Source organism: Geotrypetes seraphini, chromosome 17, assembly GCF_902459505.1.
Source record: "Geotrypetes seraphini chromosome 17, aGeoSer1.1, whole genome shotgun sequence".
In the NCBI taxonomy this organism is placed as follows: Eukaryota; Metazoa; Chordata; class Amphibia; order Gymnophiona; family Dermophiidae; genus Geotrypetes; species Geotrypetes seraphini.
Window position 1 is genome coordinate 49,485,951 of NC_047100.1, and position 21,298 is coordinate 49,507,248.

The window sequence follows — 21,298 nt, forward strand, 5'->3', positions numbered from 1 at the left end:
TGGCAACTGAGTATATCACCTACTGCCCAAGCTGTAGAGAAATACCCCCATCATAATACTGACTGAAAGGACCTTCAGCGGCATTCCAGAAGAATGGTCTGAAGCTCCAGAAAGGTAGCCTGACCATGCTCAAGAGTAGAAGAATGAACAAGTACTGAGTCGCTCTTAAGACCAGACTCCTGGAGCTGAGGATGGAAGGCACCGAGCCCCCCAACCCGACAGCCCGGGATGTTTGGTGGCCATGAGCTAGTGCAGCAAAGACCGAGGCATGCCTTTGAAAAGAGAAATCTCGCTGAGCCACCAAATCATACAGAGCGATGCATGAGGAGCCTACCAAATAATTGGAGCCCTGAGATACCGCAAACCACCGGAACAAAAGCGACTGCTGTAGCGTTATAATGGGGAAAAAGGAAGCCGAAGTTCCCAGTGGAGTCAGCAACATGGATCCTATAACCTGTACAGAATCCCATACTCTGGGTCATGGTGACCAAAGAAGAATGCAAACCTGAGACTGTGATCCATCGCCCTAGTCTCTGGGAAGAAACACATTTCTCTCCTATATGAATAAAAAAACATCTCCCCGATATACCTATAAATAGTACAGGAGAAAAGAGCGCTGTGCAAATTCGAAGATTCACGTCCAAAGAACTGAGGAAAATAAATCACCCTTTTCGTGTCAGTCAAATGGCCTGACTGGAAGACGTCCGAATCAAGCAGTCAGTCAAGAAAAAATTAGGTGAATCACCTGGTAGCGACAAAACAGTACCACTGCCCACATTTTCTAAAATGTTCTTGAAGCCTTGGGTAGGTGAAATGGCATGTGCCAAAACCGAAAGCGCTGCTCAAACAGAGGCAAGCAAACCTAGTGCCGATTCGGAGTCCATAGGGAAAATGCAAGATCCCCTCAGAATGAAGTGCAGAAGGTCAGGGAATGGCAGGATGAGAACTGTAGGATTTGCAAGAAGATTCTCCTAGGAAAAATCAAGTTTCACAATGTAAAGAGGAATATACTGGAACCATGAAAACAGTACTAACTCCATGCAACATGAGCGAAATACGTATGTCCTTTAAAGTGAATACGTACTACTCAATCAAGATGCTGCATCTACCGCCCCGTGGAAAACAACAGCATCCTTTCAGGTATCAGACAAAGCTCACATCACTGAGTGCTTCAGGGATGAGTTAACAGCCACATAGCGCGTGATCCTCCGCGGGTTTGATAGAATAGGTAACAGGCTCCTGGTTAAAAGGAGCTATACAGCCCTTCCTGTCTGGTGGGGGGGCCCGTCTAGCATGTGCCATGAGAAAATGGTGACAGGAGAAACCAGCGATAAGCATGGAAATCTGAAGTCCAGGCCCCCTCAGAAATAGAGAAAGAGAGTCCTGGCCGCAGGAAGATGCGCAGTGTCATTATGCCCATAGAGACAGCCCGAACTTGGAAACTGTTTGCACTACCTTTAGGCACATACATCCTGTGCCACTACTGGATACATGCAGCTCAGCATAGAGGCTCAAATAAGGACAGTTACCAACAGACAAAGGCTAAACCTGCAGGGACCCCAAGAGAGACAATGAGATACCTTTGTGAAATACAGGGCACTATCTTACTGTTGATCTCACCGTGCCATGAGTTGCCGTATGTCGCCCCAGTCCGGAGACAAACCGAGACTGGGTGACCTAGCACAGGTCAGAGTCTCTCTGGTAAACCCCTTGAGTGCTAACCCCAAAGTCCGATTAAACAAGCAGCTTCCTTCAAGGGAGTACAGCAGGAACACAGACATGTATGTATCCTATATAATAAAAAACTAAGCGCACATGCGCACTTAGGATTTCATGTTGCCTGCCGCTGTGGTGTGTGATCCAGGGCAGCCAACCCAGCGGCAGGGAACATTCTGGCCACTCCCCTCCTCCCGCCCTCACTCACCCTGGAAGCCAGGCAAGCTCTCTCCCTGCCCGTGTCCTTGGCAGGGAACACACCTCGGCCCTCACTCGCCGCCGCTGATCCTCCTGTAAAGAGCAGCCTGCGATGGTGGCCGGCTTTAGCGAACCTCGCAGGCCGCTCTCCAACTCGGTAGCACGTTCCCTCTGACATGATCCCGTGCATCAGAGGGAACGTGCTACTGAGGCTGGAGAGCAGCCGGTGAGGTTCGCTAAAGCCGGCCACCATCGCAGGCTGCTCTTTACAGGAGGATCAGCAGCGTGAGAGGAGCTGCCGCCAGCACTTTTAAAGCTTAAAACAAAAACCTTCGGCCTCAGCAGGCCAGCCCGTGGTAAGGAGGAGGGGCCGAACAGAGCAGGCCAGATCACAGGGAGGGGCCGAACGGAGCAGGACAGCTCAAGTAAGAGAAGGGAATTGCTTCACAGGGACCTGGAGGGGAAGGGAAATACTGCTGCTGCTGTGGGGGGGGGAGAGAAGGGAATGGGGGGTGGGGGAAAATGCTGCTACTACTTCACAGGGATCTGGAGGGGAAGAGAAATATCACTGCTGCTTCTGCAAAGGAAAGTGGGGGGGAGAGAAGGGAATGGGGGGTGGGGGAAAATGCTGCTACTACTTCACAGGGATCTGGAGGGGAAGGGAAATATCACTGCTGCTTCTGCAAAGGAAAGTGGGGGGGGGGGAGAGACAGAAAGAAATACAGACAGACAAAGGAGGCCAGGGAGAGAGACAGACAGAAATAAAGACAGACAGGGGACCAGAGAGACAGACAGAAAGACAGACAGACAGACAAAGGGTGCCAGGGAGAGAGAGAGAGACAGAAAGAAAGAGACAGGAGCAGGGAGAGAGACATAAATAAAGAAAGACAGACAGGCATATATTCTAGCACCCATTAATGTAACGGGCTTAAACACTAGTAGACATATAAATCTGCCCAAGCTTGTCCCAAAGCTGGTGAAACACATATAACTTGTCTGAACCGGAAAGGAGAGAAGCCCCGGCATACCCTGACCAAAGTCAGCTGGAAACAAACTACCGGAACGCTGCAGCTCTCCCGCCATCGTCGGAGACACAAGCGCACGCCTGATTCTCGCTGACACGTGGCCGCTGCATCAACGCTCCTAGAAACATAGTCTGATTCAAGCCCCGCAAAATTTACTCTGCCGTGGCTTGCATAGAAAGAAAATCAGACTCGGGGAAGAACCAGAAGAACGGCCCACAGCGCCGGAAAAAAACATGTCCCTACTCATGGTGCTGCTATAAACCAGCACCTTCACAATCAGCTGCACATGGCCGTGACAAACACCGATTAAAGAGAGCCTCAGAATAAACAGGACTACTATTGCTGCACTGAAACCCAACAATGAGAACAAGTGCGAGCATGAAATCGCACCGCTATTGCCGCGCTGTAACCAACAAGGAAACCAAGCTCCCGGCTCCCTCCACGGATTTCTAGTCATAAAACTTAGCCTCAATAAAATATCCATTCCTTAAACATACGTTGACCGAACCCACATTACTAAGACTCCCAAACAGAACCTGAAGTTCAACCAACATTAAAAAACAGAGACATACTCACAAGCTTGTTGTTAGGACCGGTTGAAGCCAGTTAAAGCTGGTTGAGCAGCAGTAACAGAGCAGAATGGAGCAACTGTGGTCTCTTATTTTATTTTTTACAGAGAAGGGAAAGAAGAAAAAAAAAAATGAGACCCAGTCAGACCCTCTAGCAATGGAGGGAGGGTGAGGCCCAGGTGTAACCCCTAAAGCCTCTAGCAATGGAGGGAGGGGGGGCCCAGGTGTAACCCCTAAAGCCGGCACCGTTCAGCCGGACACCCCTGTCTCACTGAAGAGAAAATCTCAACAGGAGAAATAGCATTGCCAGCTCACTGAAGAGAAACCTCAACAGGAGAAACAGAATGGCAGTCTCACTGAAGAGAAACCTCAACAGGAGAAAATAAAGTTCCAGTCACAGCCAGAATTCAGGAGCTAGTTGAATAGCGACCATTTCCTGCTGGGAGATAGAGAATACTGGAGATACAGGAGGAGTGCCAGCCAATGGGACCACCTGTTAATCAGTTTCTCTATCTCCGCCTGCTGGTAGATGTGTGCTATCCCATTGGTCTCTGGATTCATCTGCTGCTGTTAGGAAGATCTTATTAAACTGTCCCGGTTAGCATTTTCTTCAAATCCAGAAATGATCTAAGGTCAGTGGTTCCCAACCCTGTCCTGGAGGACCACTAGGCCAATTGGGTTTTCAGGCTAGCCCTAATGAATATTCATGGAGCAGATTTGCATGCTTGTCACTTCCATTATATGCAAATCTCTCCTCCAGGACAGGGTTGGGAACCATTGATCTAAGTTGTTCTGAAATGCCCGACTGGCTGGCCCGGAACCTTCTCTCTGACGTCAGAATTGATGTCAGGGGGAAGGCTTGTGGGCTGGCCGTGTGCAGTCGCTGCACGCACCTGGCCCGTCCCATCCCTGTTGCTGCGGCGGGAATGGAGCGTAGCAGGTGGCAGGGTCAGTTTCAGTGTTGGGGCAGGGAGGAATTGGTGGCGGTGGGGTTATTCCATGTCAAGTGATCAAGGGCTCCCTGCATGACCATCACGGATTTTGATAAAACTTTATGCACAAAGTCCCACATGTATCAAACAAACTTTGGTAAAGTTTTAGTTTCGCCTGTGGAATATTCGTGGAGATATAGCCATTTGTTTGATCCCATACTGCAATGACATACAGTACGACAGTGACATTCTGACAACTTTGAGACACAATATCTCACGAGCTATGTTTCCAAAAAAACTGAAACTTAGCTACCCTGCACAACTTTTGGAGCTCTATTCAGTGCTACCAATAATAATTTTTGTCGAGCACTGAGTGAATGGCTGAATTACAGTAAACTTGGCCGAAAAAATTAGTGCTCCAAAAAAAGTCAAAGTTTGACATTACTTAGCTCCCACAATAATTGAGTAATAAATGCGAAATTTGGCGCATAATGTCTCAGTACAACGTTGTTTTAAAAAGTACAATTTCAACCTCCAAGCTCTTTCCATTAGTTTACAAATTAAGTGTAAAGTTGCTAATTTGTGTAAAAAGGCCAAAATAGGGTATTTTCAGCCTGCTTTTACAGAAAAATACCTTTCAGAAACTCTTTCAAATCAGTCTCATTAGAAAGAGCATATTTCAAACCCCCTAGAAAAGTGGGCTTCATTTTTCAACGCAGGTTAACAATGCCCGAAAAAGGGGGACAAAGTTGGGAGATGTCACCATGGCAACGGCCTACGTTTCAACTTACAATTATGTCACTTTTCACACTGTTTTTCCCTGTTTATTTTTACTCAAGCTTTGGGTACAATTATAGTGTTCTTAATTAATGATTATTCCTAACTAGAAATTGAGGTGATAATTTTGTTGCATGCAGATCACAAATTACAATTTGTTTTCTTTTTCAGATCCACATTATTATTAATTCAGTTTAAAATGGATGCCAACGAATCGACTAATAATAATCCTTTTCTGCCAGACTGTGCCATTGGGCAAAAATTGTTGTCAAAGTGTCATGATGGCACATTTTATTCTAAAAAATGTGGGCTCATTTTTTTACATAATTTGTCAACCAATGAAAAATTGCTTATCACTCGGCGCTCTGAAGTTGAACTGATGGATAAAGACCAAATCTGCCTCCACCACAAAGCAAAGTATCTCGACAAATACGAATTAAAGCAAACATCGTGTTGTAATCCATTTGAAAAAAAAAAAAATCACATTGTTCAAAGTGGATTGTTAAAAGTCGATCTTGCCATGTCTAATGATTTTAGAAAAGTGGCAAAAATAAATATCAAGCCAGGTCAGAAACTTTGCAGTAGGTGCAAAGCCCAATACGTTTCAATGAGTGAAGCTACGATTTTGATATCAGCATCTCCGATGCAGTTAATTAAAGCTTGACTGCTTTAGGAACCTCTCCATTGAAAATTCGAAGGTTAGCTAGTAGAGATAAAGCCGGCTATGTGATACGAAAAATTGAACGTGTGCAGAATGTGATAGCCAAGAAGATTACATCTGCTGCTGGAGTTTCAGCTGAAGAAGTTGGGCCGTCTCGTCAGTCTGTAGAATGCAAGTTATGTGAAGATTACACTGACCTCATTGAAGAAATGAAAACGAAAATTGCAATATCCAACAGGTCAATGAAAGTTCAATTATTGACGATGGCCCCAAAAATTGGTCAATAAAGGAAACAGCAATGAAGTTTGGCGTTTCAGAGCGCATGGTCAGAACAGCCCAAAAAGTAAAGAAAGAGAAAGGCATTTGTTCTATACCTGATGCAAAAATTGGCAAGTCCCTTCCAAAAGAAATTGCAAATAGAGTTCAAGATTTTTACGAAGACGATGAATTCAGCAGAATATGTCCTGGCAAAAAAGATTGCATTTCAGTCTGCCTCAATGGTTTAAAAGTACAAAAGCAAAAGCGGCTGCTGTTGTGTAATTTAAAAGAGCTGTACGTGGCGTACTGTAACAAATACGGAACTGAAATTGGTTTTTCCAAATTATGTGAGCTCAGGCCAAAGTGGTGTGTAACCATTGGTGCATCAGGTGCACACTCCGTGTGTGTCTGCACGATACATCAAAATGTAAAGCTCATGCTACAAGGCGCCAATGTCAAAGAGAACTACAAAGTTCTTATGGAAAAAACTGTGTGCGACCTAAATGTCAAGGACTGTATGCTACAACGATGTCAAAACTGCCCTGGTGAAGAAGCGCTAACAGCATACCTGGAAGAAATATTCAAGGATTTAGATCCAGAAGAATCAATAGAATTTAAGCAATGGGTTCACGCTGACCGTGAAACATTAGAAACAAGCGTACTAACCATGGACAACTTTATTGAAAGACTTGCAAGCAAGATTTGGAAGTTGACAAGCCACCATTTCATTTCAAAACATCAAAGTGAATATTTGAAGATGTTGAAGACAGGCTTAAAAAAAACGGAAATGATCGATTTGATGGATTTCGCTGAAAATTACTCATTTGTTGTACAGGATGCCGCCCAAGGCTTTCACTGGGAAAATTCACAAGCTACGGTACATCCTTTTGTTGCATATTACCTCAATGAAGTGGGCACATTGCAAGTTGTAAACTGTTGCATTATTTCTGATCATATGCAACATGATACGATATCTGTACATGTGTTTATTCAAAAGTTGTTCGAATTTTTGGTAACTCAAACAAACATTACCAAAATATACTACTTCAGTGACGGCTCAGCTGCACAATATAAAAACTACAAGAACTTTGTGAATTTGTGCAATCACAGAAATGATTTCAACATTGAGGCTGAATGGAATTTTTTGGGAACTAGCCACGGAAAATCACCCTGCGATGGAGTTGGTGGAACAACTAAATGACTGGCTGCCCGGTCTAGCCTCCAAAGACCATCAACGGATCAAATATTGACGCCAAAGGATCTATTTAACTTTTGTGACCAAAATATACACGGAGTTAAATACATTTATATACCAAAAGAAGAAATTGAAGAAAGCAAAAAGTTTCAAGAAGAAAGATGGCATGAAAGCAGCACAGTAGCCGGTACCAGAGAGCACCACCAATTTGTACCAGTCGACTCAAACTCGGTTCGTGTCAGCAAAGTTTCAAATGACACAATAAATTTTGATGCCAAAATTTCTGATACTGCCATTCCAAATTTGAAAGTGTCCGAAATCTTTCCTGGTTGCTACGTTGCCTGTACTTACGATAATCAATGGTGGATAGGCAACGTTGTTGAAGTCTCAATTGAACAAAATGATGCATTGATAAAATTTATGCATCCTCACGGTCCAGCTCATTCGTTTTATTGGCCAGAAAGGCAAGACGTTTGTTGGGTTCCAGAGCAACACCTCATCTGCATGCTTTGTGCCCCTTCAGTTACATCATCCGGCCGCCAATATCAATTTCCAGAAACTGCATTGAAGAAAGTGGCTCAAAAATTTAACAGAATGTTATAAAGATTGCTAGCAGTTAAAATCAAAGTGGACTTCACTTCGGCTTGGGAACCATATAAGATACCCAATTTAGGCTTGGGAACCTAGGATAAGACACCCTAATCATTGGCTTTGGAACCAGAAAGATACCAACAAAAGGCTTTGGAACCTTGACAAAGAAACCAAATGCGAGGCTTGGGAACCTGGACGAAGTGGCCCACCCGTGGCTGGTATTGCACAGCTATCGGGCGTGACCCCTATGGCGATGGGGTTGCCAATTCAAACTCTTGAACTGGTAGTGACAATGTCACCATGGACCAACGCAATAGAGTAGTTACTACGTCAATACAAAACTACGTCAATACAAAACTGTAACTTTAAAAATGACAGAACTATGTTGAAATAGAGGTTGTTGCCGTGGCAACGTCTCCCAACTTTGTCCCCCTTTTTCAGCCATTGTTAAGCTGCGTTGAAAAATGAAGTCCACTTTTCTAGGGGGTTTGAAATATGCTCTTTCTAATGAGACTGATTTGAAAGAGTTTCTAAAAGGTATTTTTCTGTAAAAGCAGGCTGAAAATACCCTATTTTTGGCCTTTTTACACAAATTAGCAACTTTACACTTAATTTGTAAACTAATGGAAAGAGCTTGGAGGTTGAAATTGTACTTTTGAAAACAACGTTGTACTGAGACATTATGCGCCAAATTTCGCATTTATTACTCAATTATTGTGGGAGCTAAGTAATGTCAAACTTTGACTTTTTTTTGGAGCACTAATTTTTTCGGCCAAGTTTACTGTAATTCAGGCATTCAATCAGTGCTCGGTAAAAATTGTTATTGGTAGCAATGACCAGAGCTCAAAAAGTTGTGCAGGGTAGCTAAGTTTCAGTTTTTTTGGAAACACAGCTCGGGAGATATTGTGTCTCAAAGTTGTCAGAATGTCATTGTCGTACTGTATTTCATTGTGGTATGGAGGTCACTCAAATGGCTATATCTCCACAAATATTCCACAGGCGAAACTAAAACTTTACCAAAGTTCGTTTGAGACATGGTGGACTCTGCATATGAAGTTTCATCAAAATCCGTGATGGTCATGCAGGGCACTTTCCAAGAATCTGATCACTTGACATGGAATGACCCGGTGGCTTCAGCAGGAGGCAGGCAGGAAGAAATCCCAGGCGGTGGCCAGTCCACATACCCCCAACAGGTGGAACACGTAATGCAAGTTGAGAAACACTGCTGTATATGGCCATTCAGTTGAGGATGGGCTGGGATGTTTAGGAAAGCTTTGATGGAGACTTCAGTAGATGGAACCTATGCACAGTACCAGGCAGAGCTATGGGTTTCTGGCCCAGAAATATCAAAGAAATTAAATTAAATTATAGAGAGAGTGTATGTTTGGGCAGACTGGATGGACCATTCGGGTTTTTATCTGCTGTCATTTACTACGTTACTATGTTCACTCTAACCCATGCTAGCAGTAAGTGAGGAAGGGTAAGCAGGGAGCTCCAAAAAACTTGTGCAAACTGGCCAACAGGTACCAACAGGGTTCGGCCTGCCAGCTGCAGACCAGTCTTCCTTCTTCTCTACGCAGGCAGTTCTACTAACGATTAAAGATCTGAGCAATGAAAACACCATGAGAACGGGAATGAGGACTTGTATACCGCCTTTCTGTGGCTTTGGCATTTCAAAGCTGACATTCAAGGTGGTAAGCACTGGAGAATTAAGTGACTTACCCTAGGTCACAAGGAGCAGCACTGGAATTCTGGGTGCAGAAGCAGCAGTTCTACCAGTGAGCCACACCTTCCCCACCCAAACGCCGAAACACTCCTTCTGGCTCGAGTGCACAAGGGAAAAACTGCAGGAGGCAGTAAAGCTCCTAGTGATGTAGGAGGATCACAGAATAAAAATCCAGAGTAGATTCCTTCTGCATAAGGCTTGTGGCCGTGGGGAGATAAAGCACAGTTACTTACCGTAACAGGTGTTATCCAGGGACAGCAGGCATATATTCTCACATGTGGGGTGACGTCATCTACGGAGCCCCGATGCGGAAGCATTTTCAAGCAAACTTGATTGAAGATTTAAGTTTGCTCTGCTGCTCCACGCATGTGTGCCTTCCTGCTCCACTAGGGGGTGCATCCCCTCGTGGTCTCCAGTTCACTTAACTAGCAAAGAAGCCAATCTCGGGGAGGTGGGCGGGTTGTGAGAATATATGCCTGCTGTCCCTGGATAACACCTGTTACGGTAAGTAACTGTGCTTTATCCCAGGACAAGCAGGCATGATATTCTCACATGTGGGTGACCTCCAAGCTAACTGAAAAGGGATGGAGGGAAGTTGGCAATTTAAGCAAGTAGATTTCGCAAAACCGATTGGCCGAACCGGCCATCGCTCCTGGACAGTGAATCCAGACAGTAGTGGGAGGTGAAGGTATGAACCGAAGACCACGTGGCAGCCTTGCAGATTTCCTCAATAGGTGTGGACCTGAGGAACGCTACGGAGGCTGCCATCGCTCGGACCTTGTGTTCCGTTACTCGACCATGCAGCGTGAGACCAGCCTGAGCGTAGCAGAAGGAGATGCAGTCGGCCAACCAGTTGGACAAGGTGCGCTTGGAGACTGGGTGACCTAACCGGTTTGAGTCGAAGGACAAAAACAATTGTGGGACTTTCCGGTGTGACTGAGTGCGTTGGAGGTAAAAGGCCAACGCTCTCTTACAGTCAAGAGTATGGAGCGCCATCTCTCCGGGGTGAGAGTGGGGCTTGGGAAAAAACACAGGCAAGATAATGGACTGATTGAGGTGAAAATCAGACACTACTTTAGGCAAGAACTTTGGATGGGTGCGGAGTACCACCTTGTCGTGATGGAATACCGTGAAGGGTGGGTCCGCTACCAGAGCTTGTAGCTCACTAACCCGCCGGGCGGAAGTGAGCGCGAGCAGGAAAATCACCTTCCAAGTGAGGAATTTTGGATGGCATTTGTCTAGGGGCTCAAATGGAGGTTTCATTAGTTGAGCCAGAACCACGTTTATGTCCCAAACCACTGGGGGAGGTTTGAGAGGAGGGTGGACGTTCAGCAGGCCCTTCATGAAGCGAGTGACTAAGGGATGGAGCGAGAGGGCTTTCCCTTCCAGGGGCTGATGAAAGGCCGCAATCGCACTGAGGTGTACTCGAATGGAGTTGGTCTTTAGGCCGGAATGAGATAGTTGAAGTAGATAGTCAAGGACCAGGGGGACGGGGACTGACACCGGGTCCTGGCTGTGGGAGGAGCACCAGGTTGAGAATCTGGTCCACTTTTGGGAGTAGCAGGTTCTCGTCGAGGCCTTTCTAGAGGCCTCCAATATCTCCTTGACTGATTGAGACACGGGGAGAGCAGTCAGGGGGAGAGGAACCAAGCATTCAGATGAAGAGATTGAAGATTGGGATGTAACAGCGAACCCTGACCCTGCGATAGTAGAGAGGGAAACAGAGGCAGAGGCAGTGGATCTCTGACACTGAGTTGAAGTAGAAGGGAAAACCAAGGCTGGCGTGGCTAGCGAGGAGCAATCAGGATCAGGGTGGCTTGTACTGTTTTCAGGTGGACAAGCGTCCGGAGTATCAGAGGAAACGGCGGGAACGCGTACAGGAACCTTCCCTCCCAGTCGAGGAGGAAGGCGTCTGCCTCGAGCTGGTCCGGGGAGTACATCCGGGAGCAGAAGAGAGGCAGCTTGAGGTTGTGGGGGGATGCGAATAGATCTATTTGAGGCGTCCCCCACTTTTCGAACACCTGTCGTAGGATCTGAGAGTGCAGTGACCACTCTTGTGGCTGGAGGAGGCGGCTGAATCTGTCCGCCAGACAGTTTTGTTCTCCTTGTATGTACACCACTCGAAGGAAGGTGTTGTTGGAGATCGTCCATTTCCAGAGGCACAGGGCTTCCCGGCAAAGGGACCAAGACCCTGTTCCCCCCTGTTTGTTTACGTAGTGCATTGCTACCTGGTTGTCGGTTCGGATGAGAACCACTCGGTCGTGGAGCAGATGTTGAAAAGCTACAGCTGCAAGATAGATGGCACGAAGCTCTAGCACGTTGATGTGGCAGTGACGGTCTTCTGCTGACCACATCCCTTGAGTGCGTAGGCCTTCCAGATGGGCTCCCCAAGCGTACTCCGACGAGTCCGTGGTGAGTATCTTGCTGTGGGGTGGGGTAGGAAGAGCAAACTTTTGGAAAGATTTGAAGAGTCGGCCCACCAGCGGAGCGATCGTTGCAAAGAAGGCGTCACTGTCACGGGGCGGTCGATCAGGTCCCGGTCTTGACGCCATTGAGAGGCCAGGGTCCATTGAGGAATTCTCAGATGGAGGCGGGCGAAGGGTGTGACGTGGACGTTGGAGGCCATGTGGCCCAGAAGAGTCATCATCTGCCGAGCTGATACCGAGGTTAGCAGGGAAAACCTTCGACTCAGACTTACTAACGCCTCTAGACGCAGAGGGGGGAGGAAGGAACGGAGGTGAACCGTGTCCAGCATGGCCCCGATGAACTGTAGGGACTGGGAGGGGCGTAGTTGGGATTTTGGGAAGTTTATCTCGAACCCCAGACTTTGTAGGTAGGTAATAGTCTGTTGGGTCGCTGAGATAACCGCTTCCTTGGACGGGGCTTTGATCAGCCAGTCGTCCAGGTAGGGGAATACCTGGAGGCCCTGGGAGCGTAAGGTTGCTGCGACCACCACGAGGCACTTGGTGAAGACCCAAGGTGACGATGCTAGGCCGAAGGGGAGGACACAGTATTGTATGTGTCAGTCCCCTACCTGAAAACGCAAGAACTTGCGGTGAGCGGGGTGCACTGGGACATGTGTGTACGCCTCCTTCAGATCGAGGGAGCAGAGCCAGTCGCCCTCGTCGATCAGGGGGTAGAGGGTCGGTAGGGAAAGCATCCGAAATTTTTCCCGTACCAGAAATTTGTTGAGGCGTCTCAAGTCTAGTATTGGGCGTAAGTCTCCCGTTTTTTTTCGGTACCAGGAAGTAACGGGAGTAGAAGCCCTTCCCCCGTTGATCGGGGGAACCTCCTCTACTGCTCTCAGGCGAAGCAGGTCTCGAGCTTCGGAGAGTAGGGGTAGCTGCGTCCGGTTGGGAGGGCAATTCCTTGGGGGGTTGTCCGGAGGAATGGCCCGAAAGTTGAGAGAGTATCCTGATGAGATCACGCCAAGGACCCATGCGTCCGACGTGACTTGTTCCCAGCGAGGGTAAAAGGCTTTGAGGCGACCCCCGATGGGAAGGAGGCCTGGGACTATGGCGGAGGGGGCCCGCCCCCTTCCGCGTATCCCGTCAAAAGGACGGAGATGGTTTGGTGGTCGCAGGCGGTTGGGACTTGGGCATGGCCCGGTGGTGGGCTTGCGGACGTCTGGGTGGAGGCCGCGAGAAGGCAGGAGTGGATTTTTGTGGGTAGCGGCGCGGAGGGGCCCTATACGGCCTGGACGCGGGCGGTTTGGGTTTTTGTCGGACGAGGGAGGCAAACGAGCGTTCGTGTTCGGAGAGGCGTTTTGTAGCCGCCTCGATAGCGTCATCGAACAGTTCTTTTCCCACGCAGGGGAGGTTAGCCAACCGTCCTGTAAGTTGGGGTCCATGTCGACCAGGCGTAGCCAAGCTAGTCGGCGCATGGCGATAGCAAAGGCTGCCTCTCTGGAGGAGAGTTCGAAACCATCGTAGGCCGCGTGGAATAGATGGAGGCGTAGGTTGGAGAGGGATTCCAACAGCAGGCTAAACGCTCCTTGGCGGGAGGCCGGTAGGTCAGTCTCAAAGGCTCTCAGTAGTCCAATGAGGTGTTTGAGGTAGGATGTGAAGGTGAAAGTGTAGCTTTGTACCCTAGAGGCCATCATCGCGTTTTGATATAGTCTCCTGCCGAACTTGTCTAAGGTTCGGCCTTCTCGGCCTGGGGGGACCGCCGCTGAGACCTGGGAGGGGTGAGCCTTTTTTAAGGAGGATTCTACTAACAGCGACTGGTGGGAGAGCTGTGGTTGTTCAAATCCCGGGTAGGGTACTGTACGGTACTTGGCCTCCATTTTGGAGGGCACGGCTGTGACCATATAGGGGGTCTCCAGGTTCCTGAAGAGAGCCTGTTGGAGCATCGGGTTAGGCGGTAAGCGAAGTGACTCTCTGGGCAGTGATGGCATATCCAGTTCCGCTAGGTACTCTTTAGAGTATCTGGAGTCGGACTGGAGGTCTAAATTCAAAGCGTGGCCCATGTCCTGGACAAAGCGTGAGAAGGATGGTCGGGATGTTCCTGAGGCCCCGTGCGGGGTCGGTGAACGAGACCTCCGTCGGGTGGAGAAGGAAGGGGAGGCTTCTCTCGAGTAGCGAGGTTCCTGCTCCGATCCAAGCTCCGAGACCGGGGAAGCACTGTGAAAGTGTTCCGGGGTCGTGGATCTCCGACGTCTCGAGGAGCCCCTCGGAGACGATGCCGGGGTTCGGGGTACCGATCGATGTCGAATCGGTGACCTCGACTCGGACTCCCTCGGTGAAAGCCCGAAACCTCGGATCGGAGCCCCGGTCCGAGGGGGAGTTTGGAGGATGCGTGGGTTGGAGAGTGATAACTCTGCCACCCTCAGCGGTCCCGTACGAGGTGTAGGTGAACGGCCTCGTAGAGTGGGGGAACCCCGGGCCTTCTTAGAGGTACGGCGGTTCGAGGTTTCTGTCGGTTTAGCCCGACGTTTTGCCCTGTGGCGGTCTGTGGAGGGAGAGCGCCTCGGGTGCCTCGGCGAGGAGTCCGAGGAGGATGAGGTGCGGCGAAGTTTGCTCACTTTTCCCCGAGGAGGCTCGACGCGAGGCTCAGGCTGGTCTGGCACATGCGGGATCGAGGTCGAGGCAGAGGCCGGTTGTAGATGGGCCATTGCAGCGGACAGCTCCGACGAGATCATTGCTCGGAGTAGGTCCTGGAAGACGGGCACGGACAGCATCGAAGGCATGTCCTCTGCCTCGGTGCACTCCACCGGGGGCGACCTCGTATCAGAATATTCCCGTGTGGTGGAGGCACGGCCCGAAGGCTTGGAGGGCTTCGTCGGGGCTGTAAGCATGGGACTTCCGCCATGCGTCGCCGGTGTCCCCGAGGTTGGTTTCTTCGCTGGTACAGAACCTGAAGAGGGAAGAGGGGACTTACCCGGAGCCGAGGCTTTCTGTTGTCCCGAGGACTTCTGAGTCGAGTCTCGAGGTGATGCCGAGGTATTCGGGGCCGAGGTCAAGGCCGGGGCCGACCTCGAGGCCGAGGTAGAGGGTTGGTCTGGGGCGAAAAGATCGCCATGCGGGCTTTCCTTCGACGGAGGGCCCGGTTCTGGAAAGTAGCACACTGGGGACAGGAGTCGGTTGGATGAGCGGCCCCCAGGCAGAGGATGCACCGGCGATGCGGGTCTGTGATGGAAAGAAGCCGCTCGCACCGGGTGCACTTTTTAAAGCCGGTCAACGGCCGGGACATAGAATCGAAGGTGGCCGCGGCTCGAGTAGCCACGTGGCCACGGGGACCCGGAAGCCTCCGGGTCGGTCAAACGAAGCAGGAATCAAGTTGAAGAAGAAAAACTTTCGCGCACAGTGACTTAAATGATGAAAAAACAAGAAAAATTGCGGTGCTAGAAGGCAGTTGGGGCAGAGCCTGAAAAAACACGACTTCTAGGCTCAGCGGAAAATTTTGAACTGGAGACCACGAGGGGATGCACCCCCTAGTGGAGCAGGAAGGCACGCATGCGTGGAGCAGCAGAGCAAACTTAAATCTTCAATCAAGTTTGCTTGAAAATGCTTCCGCATCGGGGCTCCGTAGATGACGTCACCCCACATGTGAGAATATCATGCCTGCTTGTCCTGGGATAACCCGCTTGTCCAGAATGATACCTATTACACAAGAAAAAGGTGTTTTAGAGGTGGGGGAAACTAACTCCTAAAACCCTCGTGTCTACTTTTTTCTGATCCCCCCGCCCCTCTGATTTTCCCCCTAGGGAATAATGGAAGTACTCACAGTGCTTTTTCTCTGGTGCCTGTCTGTCAGTTTGTAGCAACCTACCTCAAAAACTGATGAAAACAAATCCACCACTAAAAATCTTCTGGCTGTCGGTCAGGTGAATTTTGCCTGAAGACTTCAACTCCCATAAATCCATGCGGCATGTCAGAGAAAGATTATATGTGGCTAGCTCCTTAATACCCAAAGGGTTGTTACACATGGGCCTTATAGCCTGCGTTCAAGCCTCTGATAAAATCAGCAGGTGAGCAAGTTCCCAGGGAAACAGATCCCAAGCTTTTGAAGCATCACAAAACAGGCTGGGTTCACAGGTACTCTAGGAGATTGGCCTGTGAGCAGCAGCCCACCCTCACATACCTACGTCCTTTCCCCAACAGAGTAACCCTAAGAAGGGGACCTCCGGGCACCAAAGCCACGCAAAAAGTAGAACCAAAATAAACATCCCCTCCTTTACAAAACTGTAGCACAGTTTTTAGCACCGGCCATGGCAATAACAGCTTCATACGCTCATAAAATTCCTATGACCGTCAGAGCTGTTACCACCATGCTACGGTTTTGTAAAGGGGGGGGGGGAATGAAGCAAGGTACATCAGATCAGAACACGCCTTCTCAGTTGGTTTGCAGAAGGATAAACTAAAGAGGGAGCTATTCTGCATTGGTGAAGAAGAAGAGTTGAAAGATATGAGTGACATCCTTCTGCAAAGTTTGCAACTAAAGTAGGACAACAGCTTCAGTACAGAATCCTATGTCTTTGCAACAGAATGTTGTAGGGTTTTTCCAAGTTCCATCAAAACCTTTTGTTTACATATATAAAATCCTTATGTCTGCAATACTATGTTTATCAAGCTATGCTAAACTCGTAAATATGACTGTTTGCCATGCTAAACTGCCATCCTATGCTTTGTATTGCAATGCTCATCAGGCTGTGTCACGCTATGCCATGTTTATCTAATATAATAAAATGTTAGGCCGCGCATGCGCACATAAAAAAATCGTGTTCCCTGATCCGTCGCGGAAACACGAGTGCGCATGCGCGCGTTTTACGTCACCACTCTGCTCTACACAAGCCGGACCGCAGTCAGACGCCGATCTCCGTTCCTCCTGCCGCCGCCGATCTCCGTTCCTCCTTTGCCACCCACCCCCTTCTCTTCCCGCAGACCCGAATGGCGATTCCAGCAGCGTGTGCATCAGTCTTCACACGCTGCTTCGGGCCTTTCTACTGCCCTGATTTGCTCTGCCGCATCTCTGATGATGTCATCAGGGACGTGCCAGAGTAAATCAGGGCAGTAGAAGGACCCGAAGCAGCGTGTGGAGACTGATGCAAGCGCTGCTGGAATCACCACGTTTGTAGTCCGGACCGCGGGAAGGGAAGGGGGGGGGTAGAGGAAACGCTAATGCTGCTGCACAGGGAACTGGGGGGGGAGGGAATGCTGCTTTGGACAAACAGAGAGAGGAAGGGAAACAAAGAAAATAAGAAAGACACAGGGGCAGGTGCACAGGGAACTGGTGTGGGGGGAGGGAAATGGAGGGGGATGGAATGCTGCTTTGGACAGACAGACAGAGGGAGGAAGGGAGACAGAAAGAAAAGAAGAAAGACACAGGGGCAGGGAGATACACAGAAAGACAGACAGGCAAAGGGGGCCAGGGACAGACACAGACAGAAAGGACAGCGGGAGCCGCGTCGGGAGGGGTGCAGGATGCGGCAGTGGGAACCTCTGATCAGGGGCAGAGCAAGGTAAGAGTATCGTAGGCATAAGAAGGAGGAGGGGGATAAAAAAGGAAGGGATGCCTACTGCTGGACAGGGGGAGAAGGAAAGAGATGCTGATGGAAAGGGGGGGTGAAGAAAAAGGAACAGAGGACTAATGTTGCACAGGGGGAGAAGGAAAGAGGTGCTGCTGGACAGGGGGGAGGTAAAACAAAGGGAGAAGAGCTGCTGCTGTATAAGGAGAGCAGTGAAGGGGTGGTGGTGGACACAGGGGAGGTAAAAGGAAGGGAAAATGGACAGGGGGGAGCAGGCAAGGAAAAAGAAAGGCAGAAAGAAAGAAAGCGGCTAAGGAGAGAGAGAGAGAAAGAAATAAAGACAGACACACACACATATGTTCTAGCACCCGTTAATGTAACGGGCTTAAAGACTAGTCATGTTATATTTTACCACGCTCTGTAGTTATGTATGTAAACTTGAAACCAGTTCTGAGCTCTTCTGACAGGGCGGGATATAAAACCAAATACAGTGGAACCTTGGTTTACAAGCATAATTCGTTCCAGAAGCATGCTCGTAAATCAAAATACTCTCAGAGAGAGGCCGGAGCCAGAAGGCTTTGAGCATGCGCAGATGCTCAAGGCCCAGTCGGGGGAGAGGCACGATCTTTGGGCACCGGCACCTCCTGTGGGCTGGTGCTGCGTGTCGGTACCACATTGGGGGTAAGCATTCAGTTTGGGCGGGCGGGGGATGGTTAGTGTTTGCGAGGGGGGGCAATGCCGGTATGAGGGGGGGGCAGCGTTTGAGGGCAGGGGGGCAATGTCAGTTCGCTAACTTGATTTGTGAGTCACGATTTGCGAGAATATTTTGCTCGTCTCGCAAAACACTCGCAAACCGTGGCACTCGTAAACCGAGGTTTAACTGTACCGTATTTCACTGAAAATAACATCTACCCTGAAAATAAGCCCTAGCATGATTTTCAAGGTAGGTCTTTATATAAACCCTACCCCTGAAAATAAGCCGCGCTTCCCCCACCCCCTCCGTCCTTCCCTCCCAACCGATTCCCGCTGACCGCCACCATAAATACCTTGCTGCAGAGGAGTGTCGGGCCAGCAGTACTCATTGGGGCCATCTGTGTACTGTCATCATTACACAGACGGCCCCCAGCAAGGCAATGAAACAGCCTTTGAGTCCTGCTGGCCCGACGCTTCTCCGCAGCAAGGTATTTATTGTCAAGGTCGGCGGGGATCAGTTGGGAGGGAAAGATGGAGGGTCATCGGAGGTTTGCCTGCACGTTGGCGGGTGCTCAAGGGTTCTGCTGCATAGGGGGATGGGAGGGAGAGAAGGATGGACGCTGGGCAAAGGGTTCTGCTGCACAGGGAGATGGAGGAATAGAAAGATGCTGCAGAGGGAAGACATAAGGGGATGGGTGAGAAGGGAGGAAAGATGTTGCACATGTAGGGGAAAGCAAAGAGGAAGAATTGAGATGAAGGAGAGGAAGAGAGAGATGATCATGTACTGTACATGAAAAAACATAAGCTCTACCTGAAAATATGACCTAGGGCCTTTTATGGGCCCCAAATTAATATAAAACACTGTCTTATTTTCAGAGAAACACAGCATATATACATACATACACAGATATATATATATACACACAGAGAGAGACAGTACTTCTAAAAAACCCTGATAATGTGGCTGTTCCAAAGTATTTGACAAGTAAATTATTAGGTTTTGATTAGATTATTTTCATAGATATTTGTTTTCTTTGCTGTTTAAAGATACATTTGCTGTATTTTGACACTTTCTACTATAACCTGCTTTGAACCTGGAGGTTAAATCTTTAATCCCAGCAGAGCCACGACACTTGAAATGTTATCACAACGTGAAACTAGGTTTTCACAAGTAAGAAAAACTCAGCACCTATCGGAAAATTAAACACTACTATTTCTTCAATTAAATAAGTCACAGTACATTAACGAAAACATAATCTCGCAAGTACAGATATGGCGTAACATTTGCGCCACAATCATTCATTCTGACACGATATTAACCAAACAACCGGAATGAAAAACGGAATCAGGATACATAGCTTAGTCTAAAGCACGAAAATAATGAACATTCGGGAAATACACACAATGAGTAGTAATCGCTTTGTCTCCTTTTTCCTCTAGCAAAAATCAAACACAAATGAAGCCTAGAAAGACAGACTTAGGACAATAACAGAGAAACAAAAAAAAAAAACAACAGGACAGAAGCACATAAGGAGACAAGCAAAAGACAACCCGGTGAAAGCACCAAAAGCGGCAGTTTGAGAGCTCCGAAACTTTGTCAGGTAACATTTTTCAAACAGCAGCGAAATCGGCTCCTTCGCGAGAACCTCGGGGTGGGGAAGGGGGTCACTGAAAACAGCGCACAGAGCAAATTCACGCTTTCACTCACCGTTTGCAGCCCAACAACCACACCGCCCCCGTCCGCTTCTCCTCCGGGCAATGGCGCCGATGCTTGCTTCTCCTTCCCACGATGCACCGCGCCAATGCCACCGCCTAGAAATTTCCACCGCGCCTGGTCACGTGAGGAAGGACGGGAATGGAACGGATTCGCCTGTCGATGGCTTAGCAGGAGGCTCATTTGATTTGAGTTCTCAGTTTTAGTAGTTAAGCTATGGGTTTAGTTATTGGTTTTCTCAGTAACTCCAAGCGAGTCAATGCCCGATAAAGAAAATTAATCCTGTTGGCAATTTATAAGCTGTAAGTGCCTTAGAACAGTGGTCTCAAACTCACGGCCTGGGGGGCCACATGCGGCCCGCCAAGTACTATTTTCAGGCCCTCAGTATGTTTATGATCATATGTCTCTTCAGCTATAAATTACAATATTATTATTAAGACTTTGCCAAAAGGAAAGATGTATAAAGAGTTTCACCTCATACAAAATTGTCATTTCTTTAATAAGACATGAACTATTTTTTTCTGAGGCCCTCCAAGGACCTAGAAATCCAAAATGTGGCCCTGCAAAGGGTTTGAGTTTGAGACCACTGCCTTAGAAGTATCCTTGCTGGGGGGGGGGGGGGGGGGGTAAAAGAGGTTTGAATAGATAGCGGATAATATAGATAGGCAAACTGAACGAGCCATATGGCCTTTATCTGCTTTTCCCGGTTTTAACTCTATTAACAGCAATTAAGTAGTTCTGTTTGTTTATTGTCAACTGTATTGTTTTATGTTTGTTAGTTGTATTATATAATATGTTTATTGTACTACTAGTGTTTTAGTTGGTTACATTCATTACAGTAACGGGTGCTAGAATAGCCCCACCTATACCTTTACTCTGACCCCACCCTTGCCCTGCCTCTATCATACCTGGACCCTGATCCCAGTCCCACCACCTCACCTTTCACCATTTCCTTTGTACCCTTTTGGCCCTCATAGATCCTCCATTGCATTTATCACCTGACAGGGTCTTTACTTACCCGAGATGAAAGGTCACTTTGGGCTGCCACAAAACATAGAGACTTGAAGAAAGCAACAGGTTTTATTAGCATACATATGCGACTTCTGTGCTGCAAGCTGGCTTCAGAAGTCCCTAAAACAGGAAGTTACAGAAATATTTATACATTCTTCTGGCTATACAACTGAATTCTAGAAAAAAAACTTTTCACGTGTTACTTTTCTTAACAATCATTGGTGCTAAGCTCACACTAGCAGGTCATTAGCAGGTCACTCATCTAA

At 48.3% G+C, this 21,298-nt stretch overlaps 1 protein-coding gene across 1 annotated transcript in view; it reads right to left on the reverse strand.

Moving 5' to 3' along the window:
- RBM5 (RNA binding motif protein 5) overlaps positions 1–20,154 on the reverse strand; it is a 333,945-nt gene extending 313,791 nt beyond the window's left edge. Inside the window, exon 1 of the mRNA XM_033925757.1 lies at positions 20,016–20,154. The gene's annotated coding sequence lies outside the window, so the exon portion shown is untranslated. The remainder of the gene's footprint in view (positions 1–20,015) is intronic.
- Between the last annotated feature and the right edge of the window lie 1,144 nt (positions 20,155–21,298).